Here is an 18,568-nt window from a genome sequence, read left to right as displayed (position 1 = left end):
CTATATTGCAAAGAGTATTTGGCCACCCATCCAAATGATGAGAACACAGGTGCACTAATCAATTGGCCCGGTGCATAAAATCAAGCACGTAGGCATGGAGACTGTTTCTACAAACATTTGCGAAAGAATGGGCCGCTCTGTGATTTCCAGCATGGAACTGTCATAGGATGCCCCCTCTGCAACAAATCCAGTCGTGAAATTTCCTCGCTCCTAAATATTCCCAAGTCAACTTTATTATAAGAAAAATTAGGAGTTTGGGAACAACAGCAACTCAGCCACCAAGTGGTAGGCCACATAAACACTGACAGAGAGGGGTCGGTGGATGCTGCAGAGCTCCAAACTTCATGTGACCTTCCAATTAGCCCACGTACAGTACGCAGAGAGCTTCATGGAATGGGTGTCCATGGCCGTGCAGCTGCATCTAAGACATACATCACCAAGTCCAATGCAAAAGCGTGGGATGCAGTGGTGTAAAGCACGTCACCACTGGACTCTAGAGCAGTAGAGACACCTTCTCTGGACTGATGAGTCACACTTTTCCATCTGGCAAATTGATGGACAAGTTTGCTAGGAGAACGCTACATTTCGGACTGCATTGTGCAGAGTGTGTAATTTGGTGGAGGAGGAATTATGGTGTGGGAAGGAACTTTGAATGCTCCAGGATACCAAAACATTTTGGACAATTCCATGGGATGGCACTTCAAGTTCATATGGGTTGTACTTGTATAGCGCTTTTCTACCTTCAAGGTACTCAAAGCGCTTTGACCCTACTTCCACATTTACCCATTCACACACACATTCACACACTGATGGAGGGAGCTGCCATGCAAGGCGCCAACCAGCACCCATCAGGAGCCAGGGTAAATTGTCTTGCTCAGGACACAACGGACGTGACGAGGTTGGCACTAGGTGGGGATTGAACCAGGGACGCTCGGGTTGCGCACGGCCACTCTCCCACTGCGTGTGAGTAAAGGAAGGTGGCCAAATACTTTTGACAATATAGTGCATATGTTCTTGTCCTTGTCCTACCGATCTCAGGGCGGACACTCTACCCACTAGGCCACTGAGTACACACTGTGTCTGCTTGTAGATATTCTGTGATTGTGCGCTGCCGAACATGCTCCTCTGCTCGTAAACCATGACGTGATGACAGAGGGGCGAGGGGGTGTCGGACCAGTACTTTTTAGACGCGGTATAGTACCGAATATGATTCATTAGTATCACGGTACTATACATATACCCTAGTGTTGACTCATTTTCTCTGGCTACACAAGCTGAACACTGACTACTCTAAAATACCTTAAAGTTCGATCCCTGTAGTATTTCAAAAATATACTGTCAAACGTTCAACTGCCTGAGAAGATTTGTGTAAGACATGACTCGGCTGCCCGATCGGGGACCTTATTTTGGTCGGCACCAGGTGCAAGTGTTTTGGGACGGTTACTCGATCCCGTTATCGGGGGCGGGGCGGGGCGGCGGGTTTTTTCGTACCGCGCCAAGCCTCCCCGTCTGCATGGTGGAGTCCAGGAAAGGTCATAGATTCGGTGGAGGTGCCAGGAATAGGAGTGTGAGATGCCTGCATGTCTGCAGAGTCTGAGCACACATGCATGCACAATCAAAGCGGGCCAAAGTGGGGCAGTTTGCTCTCCTCCTCTTCCTCCTCCTGCTCCTCCTCCTCCTCCTCCCGCCATGTAAACACAATGCTGCTTTCTGGATGTGGGATGCCTGAGGGACAAGAGCACAGACAGGAGCCCCGTCACCATGACAACAGCCTCTCTGAGCTGCCTGACACCCAGACACCATTGGCTGAGGGCTGTGGGGGGTGGGAGGCGTGGAGTAAGTTAAGCAAGGGGGTAAAAAAAAAAAAAAAAAAAAAAAAAGAGGAGGAAGGGGGTGGTGTTGAGAAAAGGAAGATAACGGAGGCAAACAACCCCATTTCTCCTCGTGTTGTGTAGCCTGTTCATGGGGAGTAGTGAGTGTGTGTGTGTGTGTGTGTGTGTCGTCTTCTCAGGGTCGTCGCTGCTGCTCCATGTTGCATGTAAAGTTGGCACACGTGTGTGTTGCCGCATGATAATAAGACAAGCGTTCACCCTCGTGAGACATGTTTCCTTCCCTAAGCAAAATACATTAGCTCTAATAGTGGCCTCCACTCTAATAGACGCCTCGCCTCAATAGCCAGACCCCAGTAAAGAATTACAGTATTGCCCATGCAATGCCATCGTGTGTAGTGTAGGGTTGTACGGTATAGTACCGTGATACTAATTAATCATATTCCGTACTATACCGCCTCTAAAAAGTACCGGTCCCCCAGCCCCGCCCCTCCGTCGTCATCACCATTGCTGGTTTACGAGCAGACGAGCATGTTCGGCAGCACACAATCACAGAATACTTACCAGCAGACACAGTGTGTAGACAGAAAAGGGAGAACAGACGCATTTGAGCTTAAAAACTAAAGATCAATCAATCAATCAATGATTATTTATATAGTCCTAAATCACTAGTGTCTCAAAGGACTTTTATCAAGTCAAATTCTGACTCTTTTCATTCAATTGCCACCGTTTTATTCTTTTCTTGTGAAAATTGCAGCTGTTCCATCCATCCATCCATCCATCATCTTCCGCTTATCCGAGGTCGGGTCGCGGGGGCAACAGCCTAAGCAGGGAAACCCAGACTTCCCTCTCCCCAGCCACTTCGTCTAGCTCTTCCCGGGGGATCCCGAGGCGTTCCCAGGCCAGCCGGGAGACATAGTCTTCCCAAAGTGTCCTGGGTCTTCCCCGTGGCCTCCTACCGGTTGGACGTGCCCTAAACACCTCCCTAGGGAGGCGTTCGGGTGGCATCCTGACCAGATGCCCGAACCACCTCATCTGGCTCCTCTCGATGTGGAGGAGCAGCGGCTTTACTTTGAGTTCCTCCCGGATGGCAGAGCTTCTCACCCTATCTCTAAGGGAGAGCCCCGCCACACGGCGGAGGAAACTCATTTCGGCCGCTTGTACCCGTGATCTTATCCTTTCGGTCATGACCCAAAGCTCATGACCATAGGTGAGGATGGGAACGTAGATCGACCGGTAAATTGAGAGCTTTGCCTTCCGGCTCAGCTCCTTCTTCACCACAACGGATCGGTACAACGTCCGCATTACTGAAGACGCCGCACCGATCCGCCTGTCGATCTCACGATCCACTCTTCCCTCACTCGTGAACAAGACTCCTAGGTACTTGAACTCCTCCACTTGGGGCAGGGTCTCCTCCCCAACCCGGAGATGGCACTCCACCCTTTTCCGGGCGAGAACCATGGACTCGGATTTACTCAATAACAGCATGCAGCTGTTATTGAGTAAAATTCCAACTTTTATCATAGTTTTGCACAAATGTTCCGTTTCTCTTGTTAAAATGTTGACTTGCATTGAGTAAAATTATTACTTCTGTTATGTAAAATTATTAATTTTGAATGCAAAATGTTGACATTCGTCATATAAAATTCTGACTTTTATCACAATATTGCCACTTTTTTTTGTTGTTCTTGTAAAATAGTGACAATTTTGGAGTATAATGATGACTTTTGTCATAATATTGCCAAGTAAAATTACGACTATTATTATAATATTGCCCAAATTTGAAAGTTTTCTTATAAAATTGTGACTTTTATCAAGTCAAATTCTGACTCTTTTCATTCAATTGCCAACATTTTATTCTTTTCTTGTGAAATTGCGACCGTTATTGAGTAAAATTCCAACTTTTATCATAATATTGCACAAATGTTCCGTTTTTCTTGTAAAATGTTGATTTGCGTTGAGTAAAATCATAACTTCCTCTATGTAAAATTATTACTTTTGAATGCAAAATGGTGACATTTGTCATATAAAACTCTGACTTCTCACAGTAGTGCCAATTTTTGTATTGTTCTCATAAAATAGAGACAGTTTTGGAGTAAAATGTTGACTTTTGTCATAATTTTGTAGTAAAATTTGAAAGTTTTCTTATAAAATTGTGACTTTTATCAAGTAAAACTCTGACTTTTTTCATACAATTGCCAACATTTTATTCTTTTCTGGTGAAATTGCGACTGTTAATGAGTAAAATTTCAACTTTTATCACAATATTGCACAAATGTTCCGTTTCTCTTGTAAAATGCTGACTTGGTAAAAATGGTGACACTTGTCATATAAAATTCTGATTTTTAACACAATATTGCCAATTTTTTTTGTTCTCGTAAAATAGTGACAATTTTGGAGTAAAATGATGACTTTTGTCATAATTAAAATTCCGACTATTATCCATCCATCGATCCATCCATTTCCTACCGCTTATTCCCTTCGGGGACGCGGGGGCGCTGGAGCCTATCTTAGCTACAATCGGGCGGAAGGCGGGGTACAACCTGGACAAGTTGTCACCTCATCGCAGGCTACCTCACCGACTATTAGTATAATATTGCCAAGTAAAATTACGACTATTATTATAGTATCGCCCAAATTTGAAAGTTTTCTGATAAAATTGTGACTTTTATCAAGTAAAATTCTGACTCTTTTCATACAATTGCCAACATTTTATTCTTTTCTTGTGAAATTGCGACCGTTATTGAGTAAAATTCCAACTTTTATCATAATATTGCACAAATGTTCCGTTTCTCTTATCAAATGTTGATTTGCGCTGGGTAAAATTATAACTTCTTCCATGTAAAATTATTACTTTTGAATGCAAAATGGTGACATTTGTCATATAAAAATCTGACTTCTCACAATATTGCCAATTTTTGTATTGTTCTCGTAAAATAGTGACAATTTTGGAGTAAAATGATAACTTTTGTCATAATTTTGACAAGTAAAATTCCGACTATTATCCATCCATCCATCGATCCATCCATTTCCTACCGCTTATTCCCTTCGGGGACGCGGGGGCGCTGGAGCCTATCTTAGTTACAATCGGGCGGAAGGCGGGGTACAACCTGGACAAGTTGTCACCTCATCGCAGGCTACCTCGCCGACTATTATTATAATATTGACAAAATGTTAAAGTTTTCTTATAAAATTGTGACTTTTATCAAGTAAAATTCTGACTCTTTTCCATACAATTGCCAGCATTTTATTCTTTTCTTGTGAAAATTGCGACTGTCATTGAGTAAAATTCCAACTTTTATCATAGTTTTGCACAAATGTTCCGTTTCTCTTGTAAAAATGTTGACCTGCGTTTAGTAAAATTATTAGATTAGATTTGATTAGATTAGATTAGATAGTACTTTATTTATTCTGTCAACTTCTGTTATGTAAAATTATTAATTTTGAATGCAAAATGTTCACATTTGTCATATAAAATTCTGACTTTTATCACAATATTGCCACTTTTTTTGTTGTTCTTGTAAAATAGTGACAATTTTGGAGTATAATGATGACTTTTGTCATAATATTGCCAAGTAAAATTACGACTATTATTATAATATTGCCCAAATTTGAAAGTTTTCTTATAAAATTGTGACTTTTATCAAGTCAAATTCTGACTCTTTTCATTCAATTGCCACCATTTTATTCTTTTCTTGTGAAAATTGCGGCCGTTATTGAGTAAAATTCCAACTTTTATCATAATATTGCACAAATGTTCCGTTTCTCTTGTCAAATGTTGATTTGCGTTGAGTAAAATCATAACTTCTTCCATGTAAAATTATTACTTTTGAATGCAAAATGGTGACATTTGTCATATAAAAATCTGACTTCTCACAATAGTGCCAATTTTTGTATTGTTCTCAGAAAATAGAGACAGTTTTGTAGTAAAATGTTGACTTTTGTCATAATTTTGTAGTAAAATTTGAAAGTTTTCTTATAAAATTGTGACTTTTATAAAGTAAAATTCTGACTCTTTTCATACAATTGCCAACATTTTATTCTTTTCTGGTGAAATTGCGACTGATATATAGTAAAATTTCAACTTTTACCACAATATTGCACAAATATTCCGTTTCTCTTGTAAAATGCTGACTTGGTGAAAATGGTGACATTTGTCATATAAAATTCAGATTTTTATCACAATATTGCCATTTTTTTTTTGTTGTTCTCGTAAAATAGTGACAATTTTGGAGTAAAATTTTGTCATAATTTTGTCATAATTTTGACAAGTAAAATTCAGACTATTATCCATCCATCCATCGATCCATCCATTTTCTACCGCTTATTCCCTTCTGGGTCGTGGGGGTGCTGGAGCCTATCTTAGCTACAATCGGGCGGAAGGCGGTGTACACCCTGGACAAGTTGTCACCTCATCGAAGGCTACCGCACCGACTATCATTATAATATTGACAAAATGTTGAAGTTTTCTGATAAAATCGTGACTTTTATCAAGTAAAATTCTGACTCTTTTCATACAATTGCCAACATTCTATTCTTTTGTTGTGAAATTGCGACAGTTATTGAGTAAAATTCCAACTTTTATCATAATATTGTACAAATGTTCCATTTCTCTTGTAAAATGTTGACTTGCGATGAGTAAAATGATTACTTCTTTTATGTAAAATTATTACTTTTGAATGCAAAATGGTGACATTTGTCATATACAATTCAGACTTATCACAATATTGACAATTGTTTTGTTGTTTTCGTAAAATAGTGACAATTTTGGAGTGAAATGACGACTTTTGTCATAATTTTGTCATAAAATTCCGACTATTATAATATTGCCAAATATGTTAAGTTTTCTGATAAAATTGTGAGTTTTATCAAGTAAAATTCTGACTTCTTTCATAAAATTGCCAACATTTTAAGCAATTCTTGTAAAATTGCGACTGTTCTTGAGTAAAATTCCAACTTTTATCATAACATTGCACAAATGTTCCTTTCCTCTTGTAAAATTTTGACTTGCGTTGAGTAAAATTACACTTTTTATTTTAACACCCCCAAAATTCTAAGTTTTTTTTGTAAAATTCCAACTCGTTTTTCACAACAAGCTTTTTTATATTTGCATAGTATGTATAGGCCCTGTGTCGAGGTGGCGACTTGTCCGGGGTGTACAGCGCCTTCCGCCCGAATGCAGCTGAGATAGGCTCCAGCAAACCCCGCGACCCCAAAAGGGACAAGCTGTAGAAACTGGAATGATGGATAGTATGTATATATTATTAATGTTGTAAATACAAATCTTTATATATCTAGAAAGGGTGGTCCTAAAGAGGTAGAAGGTAACAAATACGTGTGTGTGTGTGTGTGTGTGTGTGTGTGTGTGTGTGTGTGTGTGTGTGTGTGTGTGTGTGTGTGTGTGTGTGTGTGTGTGTGTGTGTGTGTGTGTGTGTGTGTGTGTGTTGGCAGCCTGCCCACACCGCTTGGGGGACAAAACATCCAGTGGAACTGGTGTGTGTGTGTGTGTGTTTTAGAGCCGGGTAAGAGAGTGTAGTGTGTCTGTATGCGTGTGTGTGTGTGTGTGTGTGTGTGTGTGTAGCTTCTGTCTTCCTGCCGTTCTGTGATCACTGGCATATTTAGAGTAATCATTGAAGAGGGGGAACATGTGTCTCTGTGAATGCGAACTGCATGGTGCATGCTTGCTGTGTGCGTGTGTGTGAGTGTGTGTGTGTGTGTGTGCGTGTGTGTGTGTCACACAGGGGATGTGACACTGTATCTATTTGCAGGGGACACATAGAACACATTCTAACTGGGAAAGACGCGTCTTTCTTGCACAAATAAAGAAAAAGTGGCCGCACAATAAAAAGTAAGATGTCAAGAATGCACACACTCGACCCGCCTATCTGAGCCTGTTTTGCATTGCTTTGTCTCAACTTCTGGTTCTGATTTAGCTTAGCTTTGTGTTCACCGCCCTCCCCTTTTTCTCTCAGTGTGTGTGTGTGTGTGTTTCACTCCCTTTGGGTGGAGCCAAAGAGGGTCAACGGGAGGGAAGCATGTTCCACCTCCCTGCCACTGACTAATACTTGGAGACATCTTCCCCTCCTACAAATGTCTTCATTCTCTCTGTATGCGTTACTGTCTTCATGTGTGTGTGTGTGTGTGTGTGTGTCGTCCGCTCTGTGGGTCTCTCCCTTTGCGTGCCAAAGCGGCGCATGGCTGTAGATATTTCTGTCACCCTTCATTTATTTATTGATAGCCAATGCCGGTCAGCGTGTTTGCCTGCCTCCATTGTTGGAGTTGAAGGCTGCGTCCACACTTGGGGTTGAGGCTCGGACCAACAATTGGTGGTTTGCTAAGTGTTCATACTGATGTTTTGGACCACCGTATGTTCCGGACTATAAGGCGCACTTAAAATCCTTTTTTTCCCCTCTCAAAACTCGACAGAGCGCCTTATAACCCGGAGCGCCTAATGTAAGGAATGGGTATGGTTGAGCTTGCCCACCTCGAAGATATTTTATTTGGTGTAATGATAAGTGTGCCCGGTAGATGGCAGTTAAACATAAGAGGTGTGTGTAGGCTGCACTATAATGGCAATATGTCTCAAGTAAACAACAACTACATTTTAAATATTCATTTGAAAATATAGAACATTACCCACGGGGGCTGTGCAATCTATCAAAATGTTTCAGTACGACTATGAGGATCTTTCTTTGTGGAGTTTGCATGTTCTCCCCGTGACTGCGTGGGTTCCCTCCGAGTAATCCGGCTTCCTCCCACCTCCAAAAACATGCACCTGGGGGATAGGTTGCTTGGCAATGTGAGTGTGAATGTTGTCTGTCTATCTGTGTTGGCCCTGCGATGAGTCGGCGACTTGTCCAGGGTGTACACCGCCTTCCGCCCGAATGCAGCTGAGATAGGCTTCAGCACCCCCCGTGACCCCAAAAGGGACAAGCAGTGGAAAAATGGATGGATGAACGAAGCACCGCTTGATGGATTGTCGGCACATTAAACATCTGAGTATTATTATGGTGTGTTTATAAAGTAAGACATATTATTTGGTGCTTTGTTTCACAATATTATGCAAAAGCAACTTTTTTTTACCTTCTGGTACCTGCTGATCTGTATTTGAGATCTGCATAAATCCTGAAAAATTGCGCGCGTTCGCCTTTGTAGTCTGTCGCAACCCCTTTTACTCTATCTTCTTGTTATGGCACATTCATCCTAAAACACAGCACCAACATAGACCAGTTTAAAAAGCTTTTTAAATCATTTATCATTAGTAAATATAAGAAAGAAGAGCAAACATTGTTTTAGAAAGACAATAATATATAATATGTATATAAATACAATTTATGATTTCATAATTATACATATAGGTTATATTAAAATGTATATATTACCACTTTATATGGAATTTAAATAAATTGTGTATATATATATATATATCTATATAAGTGTACAAATGTATATGTTTGATTTAAATGTTAAACTGTGTATATGAGACGTGTGCTACATATATGTTGCTTATATATTGTTTAAAAAAAGTCATATAAGTGAAGCATGTTTTAGATTTTATATATTTTGAACCTTGTTCTTGTTGTGATGGGGTAGGTTTATATAAGCGTTGCTTCAACCTACACCCTTTCGGCTCAATCATTGCTCAAATGAGTGTTTTTTTTGTTGTTTTTTTGTTGTTGTTCTTTGTTTTATGTGAAGATTGCCGAAATAAATTAAAAAAAAAAAAATGTTGGTACATAGTGTAATATGTGTGACCAGTAGATGGCAGTCAAACATAAGAGATAAGTGTATGTGCTTCAACATACGAGTATTATTATGGTGTGTGTATAAGGTAAGACATATTATCTGGCGTTATGTTTTGCAATATTATGCAAAAGCAACTTTTCTTACCTTCTGGTACCTGCTGATCTGTATTTGGGATCTGCGTAAATCCTAAAAAAATTGCGTGCGTCCGCCTTTGTACTTGATAAGCTTCTTCTTTTTCTCTATCTTCTTGTTATGGGACAATCATCCTCTGCTGTTGCCATTTCTAATATAAAGTAGTGTAAAGTTCTTACTTAAATCTGTCAGTAAACTTGCCATATAAGCGCTAAAACATACCGGTGTAGTGAGTTTACATTATTCACCCGAGGAACTTAAGTTTTGAGAGAGTTCCCGGTCGGACGGTTTTTCACGGGACACATTTCCGGATGAGGAGATGCTGCTCCGGGTAGCACGGTGGGAGACGGGTTCATGCGTCTGCCTCACAATACGAAGGTCTTGAGTAGACCTGGGTTCAATCCTGGGCTCGGGATCTTAAACATAAAATCCATATAAGTGTCTGGCCCAAGAGCGTAAATTAGCATGGTCATCCAAGACCAACCTGCCAAAGAAGGATAGTAGTAGTAGTAGTAGTAAATTATATTTATATAGTGCTTTTCTCTAGTGACTCGAAGCGCTTTACATAGTGAAACCCAATATCTAAGTTACATTTTAAACCAGTGTGGGTAGCACTGGGAGCAGGTGGGTAAAGTGTCTTGCCCAAGGACACAACGGCAGTGACTAGGATGGCAGAAGCGGGAATCGAACCTGCAACCCTCAAGTTGCTGGCACGGCCACTCTACCAACCCAGCTATGCCGCCTCGTATATGATTAATTAGTATCGCGGTACTATACTAATACCGGTATACCCTAGTGCAGTGGTTCTCAAATGGGGGTACGCGTACCCCTGGGGGTACTTAAAGGTATGCCAAGGGGTACGTGAGAGTTTTTAAAAAATCTTCTGAAAATAGCAACTGTTCAAAAATTCCTTTATAAATATATTTATTGAATAATACTTCAACAAAATGTAAGTTCCTAAACTGCAATATTCAGCGTTGACAGCCAGATTTTTGTGGACATGTTCCGTAAATATTGATGTTAAAGATTTATTTTTTTGTGAAGAAATGTTTAGAATTAAGTTTGTGAATCCAGATGGATCTCTATTACAATCCCCAAAGAGGGCACTTTAAGTTGATTATTACTTCTATGTGTAGAAATCTTTATTTTTTTAACAAGTTTTTAGTTATTTTTACATCTTTTTTTCCTAATCGTTCAAGAAAGACCACTACAAATGAGCAATATTTTGCACTGTTATACAATTTAATAAATCAGAAACTGATGACATTTTACTTCTTTATCTCTTTTTTTCAACCAAAAATGCTTTGCTCTGATTAGGGGGTACTTGAATTAAAAAAAAATGTTCACAGGGTGTACGTCACTGAAAAAAAGGTTGAGAACCACTGTCCTAGTGTACATTGTTTATTATGAAGAAATGTACTTAATACACAAGTCTTTCTATTTACAAACCAAATGGAGGTTTCAGTATACGGGCATCACATTTAAAAAAAATGAGGTGCACATGTGTCACGGCCAATTATCAAATCGAACGATGGTGTAATCTAAGTCGTCTTCCTGGTTGGGTGTGTGAGCTTTAAATGGGACCCTTTCTGAGGAAGAACTGAATACCTGGGAATGTCTTTTTAGCCCCGGGTGAAGTGCAAGGTGGGGTTTTTTTTCCTAATGAACACAAATGAGCAGCACCTAAATACCGAGCTCACACCAGTTTTTCAAACATTTTTGCAACGTTTCGCTTCCATGCCTCCCGTCACATCTCGCTTCAGAGTTTCAGCGAAGTCCCACAGACCAGCCATTGTCTTGGGAATGTGGGTTCGCCGTCTCCCCCTCCTCCTACTCCTCCTCCTATTGCGCCATTCCTCCGCCTCCTCTTCCTCCCCCATGTCTGGAAGCAGACAGGCTGAGGTGTTGTTCGGTGGAACCTGGCGTGCACCTCGTCACCAGGACTCAGCTATCTGCACCGGTGGATAGTTCTGAACCTGACCTCACGTAAATGCGCCAATTAGGGCCTCTATTCAATCACGCGGAGTCGGGTGTGTGGTCGACAAAAGGGAAATAACTGCTGAGGTCTCAAATTAGCACAAATTGGCTGTAGGCAACCTTATTATGAAGTGTTTTATTAAGTCCACAGGATGGCACTAACTGCATTTCAAGCACACCCAACCTCTGTATGCACTTGGAAATGTTGCTACTCTGCTGTGGGTGTGAAACTCATGCGTGTTTTCGCTGACTGGTGTTCACAATGAACTCATCAACGCTACTAATGAGGGACGTTCCAATCGGGGTTATGTAGCTGCCGAAAAATATCGATGGGCTAATTCCACAGAATCTGACAGGGTGAAAAATGGCGAAAAGGTACCAACAAAAAGTGAACCATGAGGTTTGGAAAAATACAAAGCACGATCAATCAATCAATAATCCATCTATTATATCCATCTTCTTCCGCTTATCCGAGTTCGGGGCGCGGGGGCAGCAGCCTAAGCAGGGAAGCCCAGACTTCTCTCTCCCCAGCCGCTTCGTCTAGCTCTTCCCGGTGGATCCCGAGGCGTTCCCGGGCCAGCCGGGACTGATAGTCTTCCCCGTGGCCTCCTACCAGTCGGACGTGCCCGAAACACCTCCCCAGGAAGGTGTCTGGGTGGCATCCTGACCAGATGCCCGAACCACCTCATCCGGCTCCTCTCGATGTTGAGGATGAGCGGCTTTACTTTGAGTTCCTCCCGGATGGCAGAGCTTCTCACCCTATCTCTAAGGGAGAGCCTCGCCACCCGGCGGAGGAAACTCATTTCGCCCGCTTGTACCCGTGATCTTGTCCTTTTGGTCATAACCAAAAGCTCATGACCATAGGTGAGGACGGGAATATAGATCGACTGGTATATTGAGAGGTTTGCCTTCTGGCTCTGCTCCTTCTTCACCACAACGGATCGATACAGCGTCCGCATTACTGAAGACGCCGCAACGATCCGCCTGTCGATCTCACGATCCACTCTTCCCCCACTCTTGAACAAGACTCCGAGGTACTTGAACTCCCCCACTTGGGGCAGGGTCTCCTCCCCAACCCGGAGATGGCACTCCAACCTTTTCCGGGCGAGAACCATGGGCTCGGGGGCGTTCGGGTGGCATCCTGACCAGATGCCCGAACCACCTCATCTGTCTCCTCTCGATGTGGAGGAGCAGCGGCTTTACTTTGAGTTCCTCCCGGATGACAGAGCTTCTCACCCTATCTCTAAGGGAGAGCCTCGCCACCCGGCGGAGGAAACTCATTTCGGCCGCTTATACCCGTGATCTTGTCCTTTCGGTCATAACCAAAAGCTCATGACCGTAGGTGAGGACGGGAATATAGATCGACCGGTATATTGAGAGCTTTGCCTTCCGGCTCTGCTCCTTCTTCACCACAACGGATCGATACAGCGTCCGCATTACTGAAGACGCCGCAACGATCCGCCTGTCGATCTCACGATCCACTCTTCCCCCACTCTTGAACAAGACTCCGAGGTACTTGAACTCCCCCACTTGGGGCGGGGTCTCCTCCCCAACCCGGAGATGGCACTCCAACCTTTTCCGGGCGAGAACCATGGACTCGGAGGCGTTCGGGTGGCATCCTGACCAGATGCCCGAACCACCTCATCTGGCTCCTCAAGAGGTGGAGGAGCAGCGGCTTTACTTTGAGCTCCTCCCGGATGACAGAGCTTCTCACCCTATCTCTAAGGGAGAGATACCCCAACCGGCGGAGGAAACTCATTTCAGCCGCTTGTCCCCGTGATCTTGTCCTTTCGGTCATAACCAAAAGCTCATGACCATAGGTGAGGATGGGAACGTAGATCGACCGGTATATTGAGAGCTTTGCCTTCCGGCTCTGCTCCTTCTTCACCACAACGGATCGATACAGCGTCCGCATTACTGAAGACGCCGCACCGATCCGCCTGTCGATCTCACGATCCACTCTTCCCTCACTCTTGAACAAGACTCCGAGGTACTTGAACTCCTCCACTTGGGGCAGGGTCTCCTCCCCAACTTGGTGATGGCACTCCACACTTTTGCGGGAGAGAACCATGGACTCAGACTTGGAGGGGCTGATTCTCATCGTAGTTGCTTCAATCAATGTTTATTTATGTAGCCCTAAATCACAAGAGTCTCAAAGGGCTGCACAAGCCACAACGACATCCTCGGCTCAGATCCCACATCAGGGCAAGGGAAAAACTCAACCCAATGGGACAATGAGAAACCTCGGAGAGGACCCCCAGGGCGACCGGTGCAATGGACATCAAGTGGATCCAGCATAATATTGTGAAAGTCCAGTCCATAGTGGATCTAACATAATAGTGAGAGTCCAGTCAATAGTCGGGTCAGCGGGAGACCACCCCGTGCGGCGACAGGTCAGCAGCGCAGAGATGTCCCTAACCGATGCGCAGGCGAGCAGTCCACCCCGGGTCCCGACTTGGGACAGCCTGCATCCGTGGCCACCGAACCTGTGCCTTCCCCCTCCCCATCCACAAGGGAGAGGGGGGCAGAAAAGAAAAGAAACGGCAGATCAACTGGTCTAAAAGGGGGGTCTATTTAAAGACAGGCAAAAACTGGGAATAAACCGTAAATAGTCCAAAAGACACCTGAACGCATCATGATAATCCCCTCAATTCCCCCCCAAAAACAGATTAACTCGCTGGAATATAAAGACAATATAACATACATCCATAAACGTGGATGCATATGCAAAAGTGCAATATATTTATCTGTACAGTAAATCTATGTCTTTATATAAGAAAGTCTAAGTCTAAAAACGTCAGCACGGTGGTGGAGGGGTTAGTGTGTGTCCCTCACAATACGATGGTCCTGGGTTCAATCCTGGGCTCGGGATCTTTCTGTGTGGAGTTTGCATGTTCTGCGTGGGTTCCCTCCGAGTACTCCGACTTCCTCCCCCCTCCAAAGACATGCACCTGGGGATAGGTTGATTGGCAACACTAAGTTGGCCCTAGTGTCTATTTGTGTTAACTGTGATGAAAAGGTACCCCACCGACCGCCCATATGCAGCTGAGATAGGCTCCAGCGACCCTGAAAGGGACAAGTGGTAGAAAATGGATGGATGGATGGATTTCTCAACAGGGATTTCACCATCTTTGGTCCGTAATATCATCAAAAGGTTCAGAGAATCCGGAGAAATCACTGCACGTAAGCGATGTTATTACAGACCTTCCATCCCTCACGCGGTACTGCATCAAAAAGCGACATCAGTGTGTAAAGGATATCGCCACAAGGGCTCAGGAACACTTCAGAAAACCACTGTCAGTAACTACAGTTGGTCGCTACATCAGTAAGTGCAAGTTAAAACTCTACTATTCAAAGCCAAAGCCATTTATCAACAACACCCAGAAAGGCTGCCGGCTTCGCCAGGCCCCAAACTCATCTAAGATGGACTGATGCAAAGTGGAAAAGTGTTCTGTGGTCTGACGAGTCCACATTTCAAATTGTTTTTGGAAACTGCGGACGTCGTGTCCTCCGGAACAAAGAGCAAAAGAACCATCTGGATTGTTATAGGCGCAAAGTTCAAAAGCCAGCATCTGTGATGGTATGGGGGTGTGTTAGTGCCCGAGGCATGGGTAACTTACACGTCTGTGAAGGCACCATTAATGCAGAAAGGTACATACAGCAACGTTATCATGGACGCCCCTGCTTATTTCAGCAAGACAATGTCAAACCACGTGTTACAACAGTGAGTGCGGGTACTAGACTGGCCTGCATGTAGTCCAGGCCTGTCTCCCATTTAAAATGTGTGGCACAATATAAAGCCTAAAATACCACAACAGAGACCCCGGACTGTTGAACAACTTAAGCTGTACATCAAGCAAGAATGGGAAAGAATTCCACCCGAAAAGCTTCAAAAATTGGTCTCCTCAGTTCCCAAACGTTTACTGAGTGTTGTTAAAAGGAAAGGCCATGTAACACAGTGGTAAAAAGGCCCCTGCGACAACTTTTTTGCAATGTGTTGCTTCCATTAAATTCTAAATTAATGATTATTTGCCAAAAAAAAAAAGAAGTTTCTCAGTTAGAACATTAAATATCTTGTCTTTGCAGTCTATTCACTTGAATATAAGTTAAAAAGGATTTGCAAATCATTGTATTCTGTTTTTACACAACATGCCAACTTCGCTGGTTTTGGGTTTTGTACATCAACGACAAGCGATCATATATGTTGCCGGAGCTAAAGAGCCGAAGGGGTCAAGTTGTGCAGGGCTGCTTAACTTTTTTGTCTGGCGATGATTGACGGGTCAAAGGGATGACGCAACATGGCATGACGCACAATAAAATACTTTTTCCATTTATCGCAATGTTCAGGCCAAAGCGGTCGGTTTGGCCTTTTGAGGTGGACGTGGTCTATACACGGTGCTGCCTCGGGGATATGAATTGGAAATTAGTTGCGTGTGTGTCTGTGTCTGTGTGTGTGTGTGTGTGTGTGTGTGTGTGTGTGTGTGTGTGTGTGTGTGTGTGTGTCACGGCCCAACCCCCCTACCCAATGTCTGGTGCTCAGGAGGACTGCTCCTTTGGGAATACCTCTTCCTGCCTGGCCCCATACACACACACACACACACACACACACACACGCACGCACACACACTCAGACACTAAAATAGAAACGGGTTGAGTGGATCAGACTGGCGTGAGATGGTTTTAAATGTCTCGCCTCGTGTCTTGTTGGTTGCTAAACATAAAGTGCGGCGGGGTCGGAATGTCCGGCGGCGTGCAGGTGCCCACCCCGTAGCCTTACCGTGGTGTTTACAAAGCTCGTTTTCACCACCCGACGCCGGATAATGTATGGTAATTTAAACTAAAGACGTCTGACTGCAGCTTCTAAGACCACCGTATCGCTTTAGGCTCAATATGCACAGCCAGACTATAACTCCTCGTCTCGTCCTCCTATCGCCACGCACCTTTTTTCCAAGGAAACAAGAAGAAAAAATATGGGCGAGCGGGAGAATAATATGAAAGAATGCAAGTGAATAAGGCGGAGGCAGATATTGCTAACAAGGTTGCCAGAGCCTCTTTTCATTTTTAATAGTCCCCGTAGGAGGTCTGGCTGATAAAGTGTTGTATTATGTTATTAAATCTTGGCAAAAGTTCGGAGCTGCAACACCTTTCCAATAGCGAGCGCGGAAGTGCGCCTGTGGGTTTGATGACACCTTCAATGTAAAGACTGCGTTGGCTCCGCTTCATTGGAGCCTGGAACCACTTTTGTGTAATACATTATTAACTAGAAACACACGTAGGGATGCGACAATTTCATATCACTTCTATCATGACCCAAATTGTCACGGTTATCATTACTATCATCACAGTATTGTTAAATGTGCTCAAAAAATGCTTATACACACACAGAAATCTTTTGTACAAGTTTTTAAAAAAAATACTTAAAATAAATAGACATACTGTTAGAAAAGCCACTACACATACTGTACATATACATTTATTGTACAAACATACATATACACATACATTCACTGTACAAACATACATATACACATACTGTACATATACATTCACTGTACAATCATACATATACACATACATTCACTGTACAAACATACATATACACATACATGTACATATACATTCACTGTACAAACATACATATACACACACATTCACTGTACAAACATACATATACACATACATGTACATATATATTCACTGTACAAACATACATATACACATACATTCACTGTACAAACATACATATACACATACATGTACATATAAATTCACTGTACAAACATACATATACACATACTGTACATATATATTCACTGTACAAACATACATATACACATACATGTACATATACATTCACTGTACAAATATACATATACACATACATAAACATTCACTGTACAAACATAGATATACACATACATGTACATATATATTCACTGTACAAACATACATATACACATACATGTAAATATACTGTACATATACATTCACTGTACAAACATACATATACACACACATTCACTGTACAAACATACATATACACATACAAGTACATATACATTCACTGTACAAACATACAAATACACATACATTCACTGTACAAACATACATATGCACATACATGTACATATACATTCATTGTACAAACATACATATACACATACTGTACATATATATTCACTGTACAAACATACATATACACATACATGTACATATACATTCACTGTACAAATATACATATACACATACATGTACATATACATTCACTGTACAAACATACAAATACATATACATTCACTGTACAAACATACATATACACATACATGTACATATACATTCACAGTACAAACATACATATACACATACATGTACATATACATTCACTGTACAAACATACATATACACATACTGTACATATATATTCACTGTACAAACATACATATACACATACATGTACATATACATTCACCGTACAAATATACATATACACATACATGTACATATACATTCACTGTACAAACATACATATACACATACTGTACATATATATTCACTGTACAAACATACATATACACATACATGTACATATACATTCACCGTACAAATATACATATACACATACATGTACATATATATTCACTGTACAAACATAGATATACACATACTGTACATATATATTCACTGTACAAACATACATATACACATACATGTAAATATACTGTACATTCACTGTACAAACATACATATTCAAGTATATATACATACATACACTCATGCACATTATCACGTTTCATCAAACATATATTAACGTTGTTGCCCTAGGGCTGGCCTGGGCAATTATTTTCACTTGGGGTGCCAAATTGAGAGAAAAAATGTGTCTGGGG

At 42.1% G+C, this 18,568-nt stretch overlaps 1 protein-coding gene across 4 annotated transcripts in view; it reads left to right on the top strand.

Moving 5' to 3' along the window:
• The window catches only part of ssbp4 (single stranded DNA binding protein 4), a 391,987-nt gene that overhangs the window by 263,050 nt on the left and 110,369 nt on the right, over positions 1 to 18,568 (top strand). The window lies entirely within an intron of this gene.

This window comes from Nerophis ophidion, linkage group LG26, assembly GCF_033978795.1.
Source record: "Nerophis ophidion isolate RoL-2023_Sa linkage group LG26, RoL_Noph_v1.0, whole genome shotgun sequence".
Classification (NCBI taxonomy): Eukaryota; Metazoa; Chordata; class Actinopteri; order Syngnathiformes; family Syngnathidae; genus Nerophis; species Nerophis ophidion.
This window is presented reverse-complemented; position numbering and strand designations above follow the sequence as displayed.